The following is a 19,801-nucleotide window of genomic DNA, read 5'->3' as shown; positions in this document are numbered from 1 at the left end:
GTGAGTAAAGCTGTAAAAAACGTATGGGTTGTTGTTAGTAACAATAATTTCATCAACATAAAGAAGCAAATAGATAAGGTTAGATTGTTGATGAAAGAAAAAAAGAGACGTGTCAGCACGATTGAAAGAAAAACCAATTCTGAGAAGAATGAGTCGAAACGCAAAAATCGAGCGCAAGGAGCTTGCTTTAAGCCATAAAGAGCTTTCTGTAATAGACAGACATGAGTGAGAAATCCAGGACCTAGAAAGTTGTTCTATATGAACATGTTCAATAAGAGTTCCATGGAAGACAGTATTCTTGACATCAAGTTGCCGAAGAGGCCATTTATTTGTGACAACAAAATAAAACACAACACGGACAGTAGTAGTTTTGACAACCAGACTGAAAGTGTCTTAGTAATCGAGACTAGGAACCGAATATAATCTTTGGCTACAAATGAGCCTTAAAATGCTCGACAGATCTATCAGAAAAATATTTAATGTGAAACGCCCATTTAGGACCCACAACGTTGGTGTTGGCAAGGCACGGAATCAAAATTCAAGTGTCATTTTGTTGTAAAGCTTGAATTTTTTTCATCCATGGCATTAAGCCAAGCAGGATTCTTTGCAACAGATTTGAATCCTCTTGGCTCAGTAGATGCAAGAAGAGCATACAGAAATTCAGATGAGCCCAAAACACAAAGATTTGCTGGATGGCGAGTCTTGAAGATACTAGTTTTGGCTCCTGTGATCATAGGATGAGAGCCCAAAGAAGAGAAATCAGCAGCAGGTTAAATAGAGGGTGGATTTGAAGTCGAGGGTGGTAAAAAGGAACATGCAAGAGAAGTATCAACGTACAAGGTCAGAACAAATATCACGCAGAGAGGAGCTTAATCGAAGAATGTGGGGTGAAGAAATAGTAGGGGGATGAATCAATATGCTAAAGATGAGGTTCCAAGAAATTTGAAATATGAAGATAGGAAAGAGCTTGAGCCTGAGAGCTAGGGACAACAAGAAAGTGATTTTCATCAAATTGAGTGTGGTGGGTGATGTATAGCCTAGTGGTAAATCAAGACAGCGAAACACTTTATGTGAGGGACTATAACCCAAGAAAATGCAAGAAATGCTCGGGGAGAGATTTTATTCGGCATATAAGCACGCAAGCAAGGATAAACACGACAACAAAAAGGATGAAAATTGTCATAATGCAGAGAGTAGTCGTAAAGGAACTCAAAGAGTGACTTACCTCCAAGAAGTGGAGTAGGCAAACGATTGATGATATAAATTGCAGTGAAGAAAGTGTCAACCTAGAAATGAGGAGAAAGATAGGAGTGGAAGAGGAGGGTGAAGTCACTCTCAGTCACATCGATGTTTTCTCTCAGCACAACCATTTTAAGCAAATGTACATGGGTAAGAGAGTTGATGATGGATTCGTAAGTGAGCTTCGAAGCAAGTGCTAGGAAATTCGGCACCTCCATCGCTTTGAAAAACCTTAATACGAGCAAAATGTTTGTTTTCCACAAATTTTTGAAATTGAAAAAAAAAATCATATTTAAATTTTAAAGGGTAAACCCAAGTGAATCATGAATAATGATCAATAAAAATAACATATATAGTAAGAAAATTCAAATTGGATTTGATGGGAGAAGGATCCCGAATAACACATGAGACGATCTATGTTCATTGTGGGAATAAGAAAATCAATGACTTTTTTACAAACTGATAGGTACTACATAGTGATATGGAAAAGGCAATAAAGATGTAAAATAAAGATATTCTTTTTTAATTTAAAAAAGAAATAACACAATAATTTGTATGACCCAGGCGAGCATGCCATAAATCATATGAAGTACGTAAAGATTTATTTTTAAGGATAGAAATAAAAGTAGAATTTATGCGCTCCAGCACATAAGGCCATCCATCCCTTCTACGGGTCGCGACCACCCTTCCTGTTTGATAGGAAGAAGATTATTAGTAAATGCAATAGAGAGAGAATAATTAATTTACTAATTGAAATAAGATTTTGAGTGAGATGAGGGACTATAAGTGAATATTTGGAATGAGAGGAAGAATACCAATTTGGGTAATGGGTAGGGACGCACAATTTTCTACGATCACAGAGTCCTTACCCATGTAATTTTTAGCCTAATCCAAAATAGATGAATCGGCAATCATATGGGCCGAAGCCTTAGAATCCAAAAATTAATGAGTATTCTCGGTTCCAGCCATAGAATTAGACGTGTTGAAAGCTTCAGCAAGGTGAGCATGAGTAAAATTATTTGAAACGTATCGTTGGTTATAGCGGTCAGCTTAATGGCCCTCCATGCAGCATATTTAGTAGCGAGGTGGTTGCCGACCCTGAACTGAGTTGGTTCGTCCTCGGTTGGACGAGTTGTTGCTGTGGAAATGAGAACGATCTCGCTAGTTGCCAAAGGAAGCAGGGTGACTTCCATGGGTGCAACCACGATTAGTGGTTGTGAATGTTGTAGGAGTGGAGTTAGAAGACTAAAGGAAGCGTTGGAAAAACTCAAAACTTTCAACTTTAAAGACTAAAACTACAAAATAGGGAAGTGGTGTGAGAGCCATCTGAGCAGTAGAAAAAGTTAAAAACTCGGTGCCGAGTCCACAAAGGAACCAGTGCACTTTATCAATATACTCGACGGGTCTGTCAATTGCATGAAGTTGGTCACATATTATTTTGAAGGTATGGGCATACTCAGCAACAGGTTTGGTGTCGCGTTCATAGCTGCAAGTCATCCTTGAGTCTCAGTTCATGGGTTGTCGAATGATGGCTGAATGTAGTCTCCAACACAAGCCAAACATCACATGCAGTGAAGATACCAACGACGACAACAATGACTTCCTCAGTAAGAGAGGAGAGTAGGAGACAGACTAGTCGTTGTTCGGCTACTTTCCACACCAAATATTTGATGCTGAGTGTCGAGGAGGTTTTTGGTTCAAAGCGAGGTGGTGAAACCAAAGTTCCATCAATGTAGCCCAACATGGATTAGAGTGTTGAAAGGAAGAAGATGAGAATAAGATTCGAAAGCCAGGGAGAAGAAATGATCGGGGTTGCTAAATTGAAGGTGCTCTCATACCATGAGAATATTTGCTAAAACTAGGAGACCTAAATTGTGGTAAAAGTTCTCCATTTAAAATCATTTACAAAATCAAATTAATTACAAACGAAATGAATAGAGCTAAAGTTGGAAGAGAGCATAAATGAGGAGAGAAAAGCTAGTTGTACCATTTACAGAGGAAATGAAAAGAGCAATAAAGTGGTAAGAGCGGTAACGACCTCAAAACAGAAAAATGCAGAAGGTAGGGGAGGGAGTTTGACAGAGAAAGTGAGATTGAAAGAGAGGAAGAAGGCGGAACTTGAGAGAAGAGCGATGAAACTCGAGGCACTCGTGAGCGACGACGTTGGGACTCGAATGGCTGAGAAGGGAAGAACTCCGACGGTAAGCTTCTAATGGTGTGATTTCCGTTGTTTTTTCCCCCCCAAAACCCTAATACATTTCACTGCGTTTTCGTATCTAGGTTGTTGTCTAGGGAGGTTGATGAGTTTCGTGAAAAAGAAGATGTAGGGTGCTAAGAGGGAAGAAGAATCGAGAAGGTGGAAGGAAGAGGCCGAAAATCGTGGGGCATGGTCTGACCTGACCTAACCCGCATGTACAAATCCGAAATTCGAAAATTTCTTCCATTTTATACAATTTGACTCATCTTTATTCAAATTTGGATACTTGTCTCACAAATTCCATAATGCCTCATTTATAGAAAAAATTCCAAGTAGCTTAGTCAAGTGGATACTTGAAGATCAGATCTCATAAAGTTTTGGGAAATCTACTGTCAAGTAATAAACCACATAGAGAAAATTTTAAAGAAATGCTTGTAAGAGTCGATTTGGAATATGGACAAACAATCTAGTACCATACTTAGATAAATTTAGGTTATACCTTGATTATAGTTATAGTTATATAGCTTCCGTTTGCATGAATGTGAAATCTCGATAGGTGTTTGGATTTATGTGCTTCCGAGTATGTTGATGTTGGATTTTATGTCCTAAAACTCATAGTTTGTAGACAAAAACAAATTTTGTATTCAATAAAGTTATTATTGATGTTCATTCAGTAAAGATTGTTATTGAATAAAGTGAATGTTACGATCATTAATCTAAATCCAATAAACTAAGAACACTCTGGCTATAGTATGATTACTTGAACTATATGTAGAGACATAAGAGTGGATCAAGTTCAAGTATATAGTCAAAATGATCTATAGTACCGGGATAAGGCTGAGTACCTTATTCTGGGGATATTATGGATGTGGCCCACTTTTGTATATGATATAAACAATGTGATCACTAAATTGTACATGTGGAGACATGTGAGTAGGGGCGTCCTATGCAATGAGTATTGCATAAGATCGGACCATGAAGAAAACCACTCTCACTTTATAATGTCATTTACTGTTGAGACTGATTTTTTCATTCGATGACCTAGGTAACTCAATCTTAATCCTAAGCTAACTATGAACTCCTATTTATTCGGAATTATCCTTAGATTTTCATGGGTGAGCGAGTTTGCCGACTCAATAAGCCTCCCATTTCAGGGGTAAGACTGGATGAATAGCTGGGGACCTAGGGTGTAAGATGGAATTAACTCCTACCCGCTTTTAGGGATAGTAGAGAGGTTGTTCCCTTAAGTACTGACTCAAGTCTTGAACAAGGAGCCCCACCCTCTCATTGGCTCGAGAGGGATTCGATTTGGTGGTTGGACCACAAACCAATTGTTCATTAGAGGATCAGTGGGACTTAAGGAACAAAAAGTAACTTTAGGGGTAAAACGGTAAATTGACCCAGCTCTAGTTACGAACAACCTGTGAATGATCGACTTACTAATATATCTATAGTGAGGGGAGTGCAACTACTAGGCTATAGTGGAGTGTCCTAGTAGTTGACGAATGTTGGTTAACAAGGTTAATGAGTTTAACCAGTTAATTTCGGATCGTTGGAGCCCATGATCTGTAGGTCCATTAGGTTCCTCTGCTGGCTCATATCGGACTAAACCTTAGAACAGCTTGACGAGTGAGTTCGAAGTGTTCGAATTCAAATCAGGGAATACACGCTAAATATATACAATATATTTAACCGCATTTTGTTTTAATTATGAATTGAACAAAAAGAGAGAATTGAAGATATTTAAATAAGATTTAAATATTTTAATTATTTTGTTTTAATTATGAATTGAACAAAAAGAGAGAATGGGAGATGAATAAGATTTAAATATTTTAATTATGAATAGTGATTCATAGTCAATATCTGTCCGAATGGAATGGATTGACATTTTATTTAATGTTAAATATTAATTAAATTGTTTAATTAATCATTTAATATTATTTTGATTTGAAATTAATTGTTGAATTAAAATAAATAAAGTTAAAATGTTGACTTCATCTAATGGAAAAATACATGTTTGAGTTAGTGGAATATTGAGTGTCAATATATGGTTTAACTAAACTTGGAGGTTTGCTGCATAATCCCACAATTTTGAATAGAATTTTGAGTGTCAAAATTTGGTGATCTCAAATTTGGATGAACATGCAAATATGACTCTATAAATAGAGTGATCGAGGTACATGGAATTTCTTCTTTGAAAAACCTTGAGAAAAACTCTCACAAACTCTCTCTTTATATATACTAAATCCTTTTCAAGTTTAGTCACTCACCAGATTCCACAATCCCGTTCTAAGGTCGGAGAATAGTAGAGAAGACATTAGTGGTGGTTCGAAATCATTCGTGAGGAAAAAAGAATTTGAACTACAAAAGGTTAGTATTCAAACTCATTGAATTTTAATGCTTTTGAACATGCTAGCTAATTTACTATAATTGATGTCCTTAGAGTGCCTAAGATCCAAATTGCTTCCGCATGTGTTATATTAACACCATCAGTTGAGGTAGATTGTTATTACTTGATTAGCATGGTGAACATGTTGTATGCCTTAATACTTTGTTATGCACTGATTTGGGGTTTGGATAGCTCGTTATTGCCCATTTGTGAGTTGGACCATTTGCTATGTGCTAATTAATGCAAAATGTGAATTTTATAGATTATGGTTTACCGTTTTTTTAGTTGTCACCCATAGGGGATGTGGATAACCATAGTATACTACGCTAGTACCACGTCAGGGGTGCCTAGTGGGACGAACTATGGTCTTTTCACTGATCCAGCCCGAGTGATGTAGTGGTAGGTAGTTACTATTCCTAAGCAGGTAGTTTTACTGATCTGAGCTCGACAATGGCGTAAGAGGTAGTTACTGACCCAACCTAGCAAGGCATAGTGGCAAGTAGTTACTGATCTTAAGAACATGTAGATGTTTTCAAACACCACTAGAAAGAGTCCACTGATTTGAGCTCAGCAGGTAGTTGGATATGGAGAATCCATACCAAGGAATAATCATAGGGTCTTCTCTCGAGACTGCAGTAGATTTTTTGTTAGCCACAATTTCGAGCACATAGCTTCAGATTCCATGAATAGGATTAAGTCTGACCAGAGCCTACAAGTAGGTTGCTTATTGAATATTTTTATACTCATTTCGTGTTCTATTTTTTTTTTTTTTCAAGTGAAAAGTAGACCGGTGTTGCTGGCGGAAACGTAGGGAGCCTGCGGCTACAGAAGGGGACCTTAGATTGAGTCCTCTCCTTCCATGTCCTTTTGGTTATTATTTTGATGTTTTTGGAAAAACTCGTGATATTTTGTAATTCTCTTCTTTTGATGTGACTCCACGGATTCTCATTATTTGTTTTGAAGTATTTTGGATTTTGAAATATATATTAGGAAACTTTTAATTTTTGTGTCTTTTGGTTCGTCTAAAGAAGTGTTGTAAGGCTTCCACCCTTGAGTTCACATGGCGACTCGTGATTCGATGTGTCAGAGAGCGATCGTTACAAAAGTGTACACGACATTAGTTTATGATCATGGGTTAATTATGATACACATGGTAAACCATAATTCAAGGTTAAATAATAAAGAGTCAAATATGATATATGGTAAACCGTAATACAACGTTAAATATCTTTAACATCACCTAACATGAAACTGATCCAAAGTTAAATGTAACTGTGAACTTTCTCAAAAATTTTATAACCTTCATTGATTTACGAACTCCTCTTTTAGGTTTTTATAAATAAAATCTCGAATTCCTATTAAGGTTTTAATGGTAAAAATAGAGAGAAATAGATAGAACATTTATTACATAACTTCAAATGGTTAAATACATACAAAAAAAAGTTTACATTAAAATGGAGGCGTAAAGGGTTTGGGTGCCACTTTTTTAAAGACCATGTTTATCCATTAATATTTTTCAAAAACGAAGAAAAATGGTTACAAAGCATAATAGGTTTTATAAAAATATAGTAATTATGGGCTGTGGGGCTGAGGTGAAAGTTCCAAGGCACTAAGTTTTTGGTTGCTTTATTCAGTGTAATAATTTGATCATAATTGGAGTTGTGAAGGGTCATACGTTTTTTAAATTTATAACTTCAAATCTACTCTTTACCATTTTTAAAATGAACCCAAGTTTTCATTTCATTTTCAATTGCTCAATAACTGTGTAAGATCCTATTCAACCTCTCCATTTCCACATAAATTTCTTGAAATTATTTGAATTTTATTCAAATGGGTTAGAGATTTTTAAGTTGATTTGGGTACGATTTTTTATATCTAATTCAATTGGTTAGATTGTGTTATTCCCGTCATTTATTTAAATTTTTATTTATAATATAAGTAAAATGTTAGATGGTAAAATATTTATATATTTATTTTCAAACATTTAATTAATATTTATCCCTCGTATTTTTTAAAATTAATTAAAATTTATTTTTAATAGTTTTTGGAGAATAAAATAAATAAATAAATAAAAGTTGGCCTAGCTTCTTCTTCATTTGAATCAAAAGAGACCGAATAGAAGTTTTTGACACTTGGCCAATTTTCCATAAATTACATTTTTTTTTATTTAATTAATTAATTAATGCAAGTGGCCAAGTGGGTTACATTTCTAAATTTCTCTTAAGTTTTGTGGGTTAATTTTCTAATTTAATTCCCGTTAGGTTTAATTTTGCAAAATTTTCTTTGGGGACATTTTTGCAAAATTTCAACTTAAGGGCTATAACTGCAAACTGCAACTTTAAGGGAAACTTGCTTTACAAATTTGAAACTCATGTGGGTTGAATTCCCAAATTTACCCTTTTTGGGCTACTTGCCCAAAAATACCCTTTTAGGGCTACTTTCCAAATTTGAACATAACATGTATTGAATTGAACTTTTCCATATTCCCTTTATGATTGAATGTAAATGGATCATAAAAATTATACTTTGAGCTCAAAATAAAACCCTTCAGATGGATTTTACATGAACTTCTTTACTATAAACATAAAACATAAAGTATGAACATAATATGCATTTGACATCTTCGTACTGTTGTCATATTTACTTTATAAAGTGGGTTCCTAAATTATGTATTACAACCTTAGATCCTATATAAATTGTGGAACATGAGGCACTCCCTCCTTGAAAGGTGACTTATAAAGATAAGCCTATTAGGATACTAGCAAGAAACAATTGCATAATAAGGTGGTTTCTCTTGGTCAAGATTTTGTGAAGAACCCATCGAGATGATGAGGAGAGCTAGGAACGCGGGAAGAACATGAGGAAGTCCTACCTTGAGCTCTTCCAAGAATAAACAATTTTTTTGGAAGGAAAGTTCTTAAGGAGTTCGAGAATTTATAGCACTCAAATTCCACAATAAATTTTTCAATTTTTTCTTTTAAGTTCAACTATCTGATATTTTATTGAGAGTTTTAGAAGCTGAAATGAAAGAGGATAATGAGGTTGAAGAAACAAATGCTTTAGAAAAAAATCCTAAAAACTAAAGTTGAATTAAATGGAGTTCCGACAAATGTCAAGAACAATATATTTATGTGTTTCAAGTTTACTTTGAATATGATTGATTCTCTCCCTAGTTAATAAAATGGAATGAAAATAATTTTGTTGGAAAGTTGGATTACAACTTTCACAATGAAGTTGAATGTGAGTTAACTAGAAGGTATACAAAATTTAAATAAATTAGAAAAGTTTACAAAAATCTTGAGGAAAAAAAAAAATGCAGAAAATGCAAGGATGACGAACCGCAAAGGGATGTGTGTCGTATAGAGAGGAAGCGAGCACATTAGGTGAACGGTGAGACACATGTCAAACAGTGGGGGATGTTGCACGTTTGGCCAAGTAGTGGACGTGAAAGGAATGAACTCTTCATCCATATTACGGAAGCATTAGTTGCTGTTTGTTTTGATTTTTTTAAGAATTAAAACAAACAATAAATAGAAGGGTAAGAACTCTACCTTAAGCCGTCACCGTATTCCAACCTTCTTCATATTCTACACAATCTTCTATGTTATGATTCGAACACTAGGCTAATACAATATATATTTAACTAATTTGAATCTCATTTGAATTTTAAATATATTTTTATTTAATGTATCAATTTACATGAATAAATTTAATATTTAATTATATCAAATACCATATATATATTATTTTCTTTTAATATATCTAGTATATTAAATATTAATTTTAATTATTTAAATTAATATTTTTTCTTCATTCATACTTAACCTATTTAATGAATACTTCAAATTAAAATATATTTTTTTCTATTTATTTAATAAATTTAATATATTAAATATTAATTTAATTATTTCAAATTAAATATATTTTTTCTTTTATATTTAATATATCTAATATATTAAATATTAATGTGAACACTTAAAATTTTCTATTCAATTAAATTAATTAGGAACCTACCTATTTAATTAATTAAACTTTTTAACTAATCAATTTCTATTCCTTAACTATATGTCACCCTACTATAGATTTCCATTCCTTAACTAGGTCACTCCACTATAGACTTAGAGTTGCAATCTTATACACGGTAGAATAAGTTATGTCATTGATATAATCATTACAATCAAGTCCATATTTCACGAGTCGTTCATAATTACAGCTCGGTCAAAAGTTCGTTTTACCCCTATAATTACATCTTTCACCTTAAATACCACTGATTTTCCAATGAACAATTTTTTTTATGATCCAATCATAAACCAAGTCGCTCTCACGTGAATGAGAGGGTGGGACCCATTGTTCGTCCCGAAATCAGTACTTAAGCTAACAACTCATCTACTTTCCTTACATGGAAAGAAGTGAATTCTATCTCATGATATTACGTTCTCAACTCCCTAATTGGTCAAGTTCCCAAAATGGTAGACATATTGAATCGGTTATAAGAGCCATTTTCACTCATGCAAATCGAAGAACAAGCCCTCACAGGCACGAGTTCATAACCCACTTAGAATTAAGATTAAGCCACATGATTATCACGTGAAATATTAATCTTCTCAATTAATGGATTTATAATAAGAGATTAAATATTTTTTAGTCCAGTCTTATAAAAACTCATTGTATAGGATACCCCTATTTACATGTCTCCACATGAACGATTTGGATCAAATTATTTGTAACGATTACAAAGTGGGCTTTATCACTAGTGTTACCTGGATAAGGCACCCAACCTTATCCATATACTATAAACTCTTTAGGTTATCACTTGAACATTATCCTCCTAATGTCAACCAAATACTATTTAAGGTTACATTAATAACTTTTTATTTTCATAGAGTGGATAATATTAAATTGTAAATAAAATAATAAAGATTAAATACTTAATTACGAGGCTTTAGGGCATAAATTCCAACAGGGCATGTGTCGACGGTTGGTTGGCGCGCATGATTTGTAAAGTAGCTTGACCTGACATTGAAGCGCCAGTCATTGAGCGACATGTAGTACAGTGAAAGCACAACTATTTCCCCCTAAGGTGCGTCTGTACGCGCACGTGGACTACGCACTAGGGTAACCTCGAACGCGCTAGGGTAACCTCGTTTGACCTGTATTCCAATATTTTTCACTCTAATTTAAGTACTAACCTTAATATGACTTGAATTATGATCTACCAGACAAATTTTAGAAATTTTGAAGTTCCTAACATGCAAAAAAAAACTACTAGCTATGGAAGGCATGCGTCATCTATGTATGTAGCTACTCAAACTTTTTTAAGTAATACTTATAGTAATCGCTAGGATGTATATGTTAAGCCGTTGTTATCTCTCTCTTGCTTGCTTATATAATGTCTCTTTCAAAAATCTCTCTTTCTAAAATTTCTCTCTCTCCTCGTTTTCTAAAACCTTCTTTTAAAACTGAGGCTAGAGGCTCGATCATACGTCGCTTGGCCGTAGGCGATGCAAGAACAAATTGGCTTAGCTCACTTGTCGTTAGAAAGTGAGTGACGCACAATCGCTAGTCCGCTGCCTTCAAAAGTGCGATTGTGTCAAGTGCTTAGCATGTGAACATGTCTTGTCTTAGGTAGTTAGAATATTCATGTTTACGTCTCTAGAGAAGAAATTTGGACCATAAGGTTATGTAAGTTAAGAAAACTTACTCAAATTCCCCTAGAATGAGATTACAAAATGCGTGCTAACTTTTATGCTATCTGTCAATCTAGGATGAGAATGTGCATGATAGAACTCAAGTAGGGTAATTTGGTCGAGTAAGCTATACGTGATGTAGATAATTATGAAAATACTCATAGATTGAGATTTTGAGGCGTATGTTGTTTTATATGGTTTCCGTTATGTTAGAAATGGGGATGATATAATGTGATCAGTGCTCTGGGTGATTGATGGATACTATCACCCCATTGAGTTTGCATGAAAAAGTAGGTTTGACTCCAGGTGATTGAGTGTGTGTCCTCCCTATAGAGCAAGTTTATCTACATAGAGATAAGATTAAGCTGTTAGAGCTAGATCAACTAGACGATGACCAAGTTCAGGACGCCTCTATTAGACTGAGCCCCGTAGGATCATGAGCAACTATCAGAGGGTCTAGACCCTAGTTCTCTCAGACTAAGAAAGACTCAAGAAGTTAGAACAGAATCCCCTAGAGTTGAAAGTTCGTGTTAAGCCACTTAGCCGCCTTAAGAACTCAAATGACCAATGTGATATTTAGATTCTATGTTCCATGTGTGGGTTATGGAGCATATTGCTTAGTAAAACTATATATGGATAATGAACATGTATAGTAAACGACTATTTATAGTAAAAATTGGGTAGACATATATAGTGGATAGTTATATAAATTATTATATCTGGTAACCCTATATATATATATATAGTAAACTGAACCATATATATACCCTCAGTATTTTGAAAACTTATTTTCTGCATTCTCTATATTCTCGCTTTACTGTACAAGTGATCCATATAAACATTTAGCCAATATTTTTCCTTGCATTTTATCTCTCATATTCTTTGTGTTCATCTAGATCGAGTGTGTGCGTTGTTGTGCGATCCTAACAACTAGTATCAAAGCTAGGCAAAATTCACCACGATTCATGAAGATGGAAAGTTCAAAGATTGGAATTGAAAAGTTTGATGAATTCGATTTTTATTTGAAGATGCAGATTGAAGATTTTCTATACTAGAAAGATCTTCACGAACCCTTGTCGACGGTGAAACGGGATATCATGACCAAGGAGTAGTGAAAGCTCAAAGATTGATAGGTTTTAGCATTGATTTCATTGACGTTGTCTAAAAATGTGGCATTCAACATCATCAAGGAGAAGTCAACATTAAATTTATTGAAGCTGTTGTCGAATATGTACGAAAAACCAGAAAGGAAGCAAAATTACAAATCTGGGGATGATGATGATTTTTTAAATTCAATAGAAAACATTAAGAATGCTCTATTTCTTAGTGCGGACAGCCCGGCTGAAACCTGGATCTTAGATTCAGGTGCATCATTTCACTCGTCTCCAAGTAAGGAATTGTTATGAAATTTTAAATCAGGAAATTTTGGAAAAGTCTATCTTGCCGAAAACAAAACCTTGAAAATTGAAGGGAAGGGGGATGCCAGCATACAAACTCCCATAGGAAATCAGTATAATTTAAAGATTTTCCAATATATTCCTAGTCTCAAGAAGAACCTGATCTCTATTGGTTAGTTGGATAGCACATGTTATTCAACATAGTTGTGAAGGGTGTATAAACATGGCTGCTGAGAGTGTCTCCAATTCAACTTTATGGCACAATAGACTTGGACATATGAGCATCAAAGAAATGAAGATAGTGGCTATGAAAGAAGTATTAAAAGGCCTAAAATCTGTTGATATAAGCCTTTGCGAGAGCTGCGTTATGGGCAAACAGAAACAAGTTAGCTTCATGAAGGCTACCTGAGAACCAAAGAATGTGCGATTGAAAATGGTCCTTAAAGACGTTTGGAGACTATCTCTAGTTTCATCACTTGTGGATCAAAGTTCTACGTTACCTTCATCGATGATTTCAGTCGGAAAGTATGAGTTTATTTCTTGAAACATAAGTCAAATGTGTTTACCACCTTCAAGAAGTGGAAAGCTAAAGTTGAAAAATAGACCAACTTGAAGATCAAATGTCTCAGGTCTAACAATGGAGAAGAGTACGACAAGTCAGAGTTTAAAAAATTTTGTGCCGTTGAGAGAATTAGATTAATAAAGACAATTCCCGGTAAGGCAAGATAAAATGGTGTTGTAGAAAGAATGAACAGAACATTGAATGAGCAAGCAAGAAACATGTAAATTCATTCTGGACTACAGCAACCTTTTTGATCAATAGACTGTCATCAGTACCCTTGGAGTTCAAATTGCCAAAAGAAGTATGGATAGGAAACGAACTTAAGTACTCTCACGTGAGAACTTTTGGCTGTACTGCATATGTTCACGTTGATCTAGAGAATTGAGACAAGCTTGATGTTAAGGCTATGAAGTACTACTTCATAGGCTATGGCTCTGACATGTTCCGGTACAGGTTTTAGGATGAGAAGAATAGAAAAATCTAAGCCATTGTGACATGACCATTGATGAAAATGTCCTGTACAAGGACAAAGAAAAGATAAACTTTTGACTACAAAGCAAGTGGATGTTGAGCTTGAGTTGCAAGAAAACTTACCTAGTGATGTTATAGCAGAACTTCAAGAGACTCTTGAGACTGTAGTTGAAGAATTAGACGTGGAGCAAGTTACATCTGAGCAAGTGTTGAGGAGATCATCCAAAACTATCAGAGCACTAGATAGATATTCACCTTCATTACATTATTTGTTGCTGACTAACGAAGGAGAACAAGAGTCCTTTGATGAGGCCCTACAGGTGGAAGATTCAACCAAGTGAGAGCAAGCCAAGGATGATGAGATGAGCTCACTTTAAAAGAATAATATGTGGGTTCTGGCTAAGTTACCTACAGGAAAGAGAGCTCTATTAAACAAACGGATGTTCATAATCAAGGCTCAATTAGTAGTTAAAAGATAATCACAATGGAAAGACATGATTATGCTGAAATCTTCTCTCCTATTGTGAAATTAACTACTATTCGAATTTTATTGAGTATTGTTGTATTAGAGAATTTATACCTTGAGCAAATGGATGTTTTTACATCGAAATCTAGATGAGGAGATCTATATGTAACAACCAGAAGGGTTTGCAGCTTTATGCAAGGAACACATGGTGTGTAAGATCAAGAAAAACTTGTATGGATTAAAACAAGTATCAAGATAATGGTATAAGAAGTTTGACTCCTTCATGTGCAAGAGTGGTTTCCACAGGAGCGAAAAGTATTAGTGTTGTTACCTCAAAAACTACACTAATTCTTATGTGTTTCTACTCCTATATGTAGATGATAAACCGATTGCTAGATCCAGTATGAGGAAGATAAACTACCTTTTGGGACTGCTCAAGTATCGAGACAATGATATAAAAAGTATGACTCCTTCATGTGCAAGAATTGTTTCCACAAGAGTGAAAATGATCAGTGTTGTTACCTCAAGAAATACACTAATTCTTATGTGTTTCTACTCCTATATGTAGATGATAAACCGATTGCTAGATCCAGTATGAGGAAGATAAACTACCTTTTGGGACTGCTCAAGTATCGAGACAATGATATAAAAAGTATGACTCCTTCATGTGCAAGAATTGTTTCCACAAGAGTGAAAATGATAAGTGTTGTTACCTCAAGAAATACACTGATTCTTATGTATTTATACTCCTATATGTGGATGAGAAACGGATTGTTGGATCCATTACGAGGGAGATAAACCACTTTTTGGCCCTGCTGGTCGAGCTAGCTCTTTTGTGCTATAGCCAAACTTAGTATGCAAAATTTCTGATTGTTGGATCCATTAAGAGGGAGATAAACCATTCTTTGGCCCTGCTGGTCGAGCTAGCTCTTTTCGAGGCTCTTTTGTGCTGTAGCAACTTAGTACAAAATTGTACAACATAGTTTTAGCCGACAAGAAGACCATTTTCATCATAAAATCGTCAACAGCAGGATTTGAACCTGCGCAGGCAAAGCCCAACAGATTTCGAGTCTGTCTCCTTAACCACTCGGACATATTGACTTTATGTTTAATTTTTTTGATTAACAGAAAAAGAAAATACAAAATAGAAGGCAAGCATGTCTTCAATACTTAAGATGAAAGATGAGTGCAACGAAGCAGATTCTTGGGATGAGGAATTTTTTAGATAGATATGCTCGCACATTAAATTTATCCCAAGAGTAGTACATTGAGAATGTGTTGTCCAAATTCAAGATGAATATTGCTAAACTCAGGACTACAATCCCCCTTTGGCAAATCACATTAAATTTTCAAAGGGGCAATCTCCCGAGACCATTGAGGAACGTGAGCACATGGTATCCGTTTCGTACGCTTATTGCAGTTGGGAGTTTGATGCATGTTATTGTCTGCAGTAGACTTGATATAACACATGCAATGGAAGTTGTTAGCAAGTACATGACAAATCTAGGGAAAGAACATTTGGAAGTTGTGAAGTGGCTTCTGAGACATCTGAGAGGTACATTTCACTTTGCTAAGGCAATGACAAAATAATTCTGCAAGGTTCCGTGGATGCTGATTTGAGTGGAGATGCAGACTCTAGCAAGAGCACATTTGGATATATCTAGACTATAGATGAAATAGTAGTGAGTTGGATGTATAGGCATCATAAATGCATTGCTCTTTCATCTACTGAGGTTGAGTACGTGGCAATAGCTGAAGCTGACAAGGAGATGATATGGATGACAAACTATCTAGAATAATTAGGCAAGAAGCAACATGAGAAGAGTCTTTATACAGATAGTCAGAGTGCCATACAATTGGTGAGGAATCACGTCTATCATTTAAAGACAAAAAACATTATAAGATGATATCGTTTCACTCGCAGGTTAGTTGAAGAAGATGATATGTGTTTGAAGAAGATAGAGGGTGCAAAGAATCTAGCAGATATGTTAACAAAATGAGTTCATGATGGAAATTTGAGGTTGTGCAAAGCCTCAATTGGTATGGTACAGTGAAGATGTTGATGTCGTTTAAGAATGAAATTAGATGCTGATGTCGTTTGAGAATGAAATTATTGGTTGATTGGATCTGTCTCCGATGGAGAATTGTTGAGTTATGGAGTCTACTGCTTATGTATAGATTGTTATACATAATAATAAAGTTGCATATGGATAATTGTGTACATAGTAAATGACTATTTATAGTAAAAAGTTGATAGAGATATATATGATAGATAGTTATATATAGTAGGTGGTTATATCGGTTGTTAAAGCTATATACGGCAAACTAAACCATATATATACTCACGGAAAGTACTTTTTGTATTCTCTCTTGTACATACGTGAAACCATTAATATAAACCTTTAGCCAATATTCATTACATTTTCTCTCTCCTATTTTTTGTATTCATTTAGATCTTGTGTGTGCATTATTGTGCGATCCTAACCTCATTCTTTAGGTGATTGGTAGAAATATCTCTACCTGATATATTTATGCTAGTCACGTGAACGATGAAAATGTTTATGGAAGAAGTGTTTATGATGTTGCATAATGTACGAAGATTGATGTTTCATACTTGTGAGACTTCATTATGTGTGTGACTCGTATAAGTATTAAATGAAACAAAAAAATTATTATATATGATATATTCGTGTTCTCTACCTTCAATCTCTTTCAGAGTTCCTACTTGCATTAAAACATTTAGTGTAGGGTGCGTATGAAAGTGATACCACATATAAAAAGTGGTGTGTACTTGGTGTTTAGTTATGTAGCAGTAAAGAAAAAATCCATTTGATGCTCAAGAATATACACAAGTATACGTAGTCACAAGTAGCAAGTAATAAGTAGAAGTGTCATATCTTTAAGGAATCGATTGTGTAACAACTAGTAAAAGGGCTAAATCAAGGGTAGCTATAAAATGACTAAAATACCTCTATAATTATGTATCGTTGGCTTATGACCAAAGTGACCTCTAAATGATATGAAATTTAATGAGGAGCCTTATGTCATGGTTTAAAATAATTATACAAAGTTACAAAACTATTGGAATATTTTGAGGATTTAAACCAAGATTTGGGGTGGTAAATAATTATACATTTATGATATCAACGGTACGAATGCAAGATTTTAAGGGGATTAGGACAACTTTGGAATGTGAACCAAGAGGAAAAGTACGAAACTATCTCTCAAGACACTTTGTAAGAAATCAAGGTTTTTATGAATACAAGGTGACAAGATACTTATAAAAGATTTATGCTTGCGAAGAAATGAATATGACCATGGACTATGGCGTACTTGTTAAGAATTTTCTATTAGTTGTGCTTCAAGTCATAACAAATAACTCTTAGAACTATAACCCGAGATATCTTAAAGACCTCCTGATGAGTAGTAAAACATGGTCCTATGACACAAACTACATCGCAGGGAACACATGCAGCCTTGGACGTAGGTACTCAAACTATGTCGCAAGGAACGCATGAAACCTTGGACATAGGTATACAGATTGTATCGCACGGAATACATGAAGTCTTGGATGCAAGTGTTAAACCATGTTGCAGGAAATGCATGAAAACTCGGACATAGATTAGGAGTTTTTTACTGACTATAGGACCCGAAAGGTCTCTTAGGAGGAGTGTTGAAGGATAACAACTCCAAACTCTAGACCAAGGTCCTCCCTACAAAACTAGGTACCAAAAGAGGTCGACCTTATAAAAAAAATGTTAAAAGAAGGAAACAAGTCACCTTAGGGAAGTGGAAAAGTTGAGAATTAAGATTGAATTAAGTATTTAATGTTTTCTAGCATCAGTTTGGACACCTAAGCAATTTTTTTTATTGTGTATTAGCTTTGATAAGAGAAATGATCTGCCATACGACTATTTATTGAATATAAGGAACTGATCAAGGTATGTTTGAGGTGATGGTGTTAATATAACACATGCAGAAGCAATTTGGATCTTAGGCACTTTTAGAACATCAATTATATAAATAACTAGCATGTTCATAACTATTAAAACTTAATGAGTTTGAATACTAACCTTTTATAGTTCAAACTCTTTTTTCCTCACGAACCGATTTTGAACCACCACTAGTGTCTTCTCCACTATCCTCTAGCCTTAGAACGGGATTGTGGAATCCGGTGAGTGACTAAACATGGGAGGGATTTTGTATATACGAAGAGTGTTTGTGAAGAATACCTTCCATGTACCATGCTAGTTACTAAACTTGGAATCCGGTTTTTCCATGTACCATACGAAGAGTGTTGGTGAGTGACTAAACTTGGAATCCGGTTTTTCACCAAGAAGAAGAAGACCTTCCATGTACCATGATCACTCTATTTAAAGAGTCATGTTTGCATGTTCATCCAAATTTGAGATCACCAAATTTTGACACTTAAAATTCCACTCAAATGTTTGGGATTATGTGGCAGCATGCATGTTTGAGTTAACCGAATTTTGACACTCAAAATTTCACTCAAATTTGTGGGGTTTATTTGGCATACATGCAAGTTTGGTTAAACCAAATTTTGGCACCTCAAAATTCCACTAACATAGATTTTTCAAGTCAACATTTTGACTTTCGTTCATTTTAATTCAACAATTAATTTGAATAATTAATTTCAAATTAAAGTAACATTAAATAATTAATTAAACTATTTAATTAATATTTAATATTAATTCAAAGGTCAATCACAATACACATAATTGATTAAGATATTTAAATTTTATTTAAATATCTCAGATTCTCTATTTTTGTTTAATTCGTAAATAAAACAAAAATGTGGTTAAATATATCGTATATATGTAACGCATATTCCCTAATTTGAATTCGAACACTTCGAATTGACTCGTCACACTATTCTATGGTTTAGTCCGATATGAGCTAGTAGAGGGACCTAATGGACCTATAGATCATGGGCTCCAACGATCCAAGATTAACCGGTTAAACTCATTAACCGGGTTAACCAACATTCGTTAACTAATAGGACACTCCACTATAGCCTAGTAGTTGCACTCCCTTCACTATAGATATATTTATGTCCATTTGATATAACCATAAGTCGATCCTTCACAGGTTGTTCGTAACTAGAGCTGGATCAATTTACCGTTTTACCCCTGAAGTTACTTCTTGTTCCTTATGTCTCACTGATCCTATAATGAACAATTGGTTTGTGGTCCAACCAGTAAACCGAATCCCTCTTAGGCCAATGAGAGGGTGGGGCCCCTTGTTCCAGACCTAGAGTCAGTGCTTAAGGGAACTACCTCTCTTCTATCCCTAAAAGTGGGTAGGAGTGAATTCCATCTTGCACCCCACGACCCCAGCCATTTACCCAGTCTTACCCCTGAAATGGGAGGCCT

At 34.9% G+C, this 19,801-nt stretch overlaps 1 non-coding gene across 1 annotated transcript; it reads right to left on the bottom strand.

The window, feature by feature from the left end:
• Positions 1-15,427: 15,427 nt before the first annotated feature.
• Positions 15,428-15,509, bottom strand: TRNAS-CGA (transfer RNA serine (anticodon CGA)). The gene has a single exon. It is a non-coding gene; the product is annotated as a tRNA-Ser (tRNA).
• Between the last annotated feature and the right edge of the window lie 4,292 nt (positions 15,510-19,801).

This window comes from Cucurbita pepo, chromosome 1 (assembly GCF_057944985.1).
Source record: "Cucurbita pepo subsp. pepo isolate OVF chromosome 1, ASM5794498v1, whole genome shotgun sequence".
Taxonomy (NCBI): Eukaryota; Viridiplantae; Streptophyta; class Magnoliopsida; order Cucurbitales; family Cucurbitaceae; genus Cucurbita; species Cucurbita pepo.
This window is presented reverse-complemented; position numbering and strand designations above follow the sequence as displayed.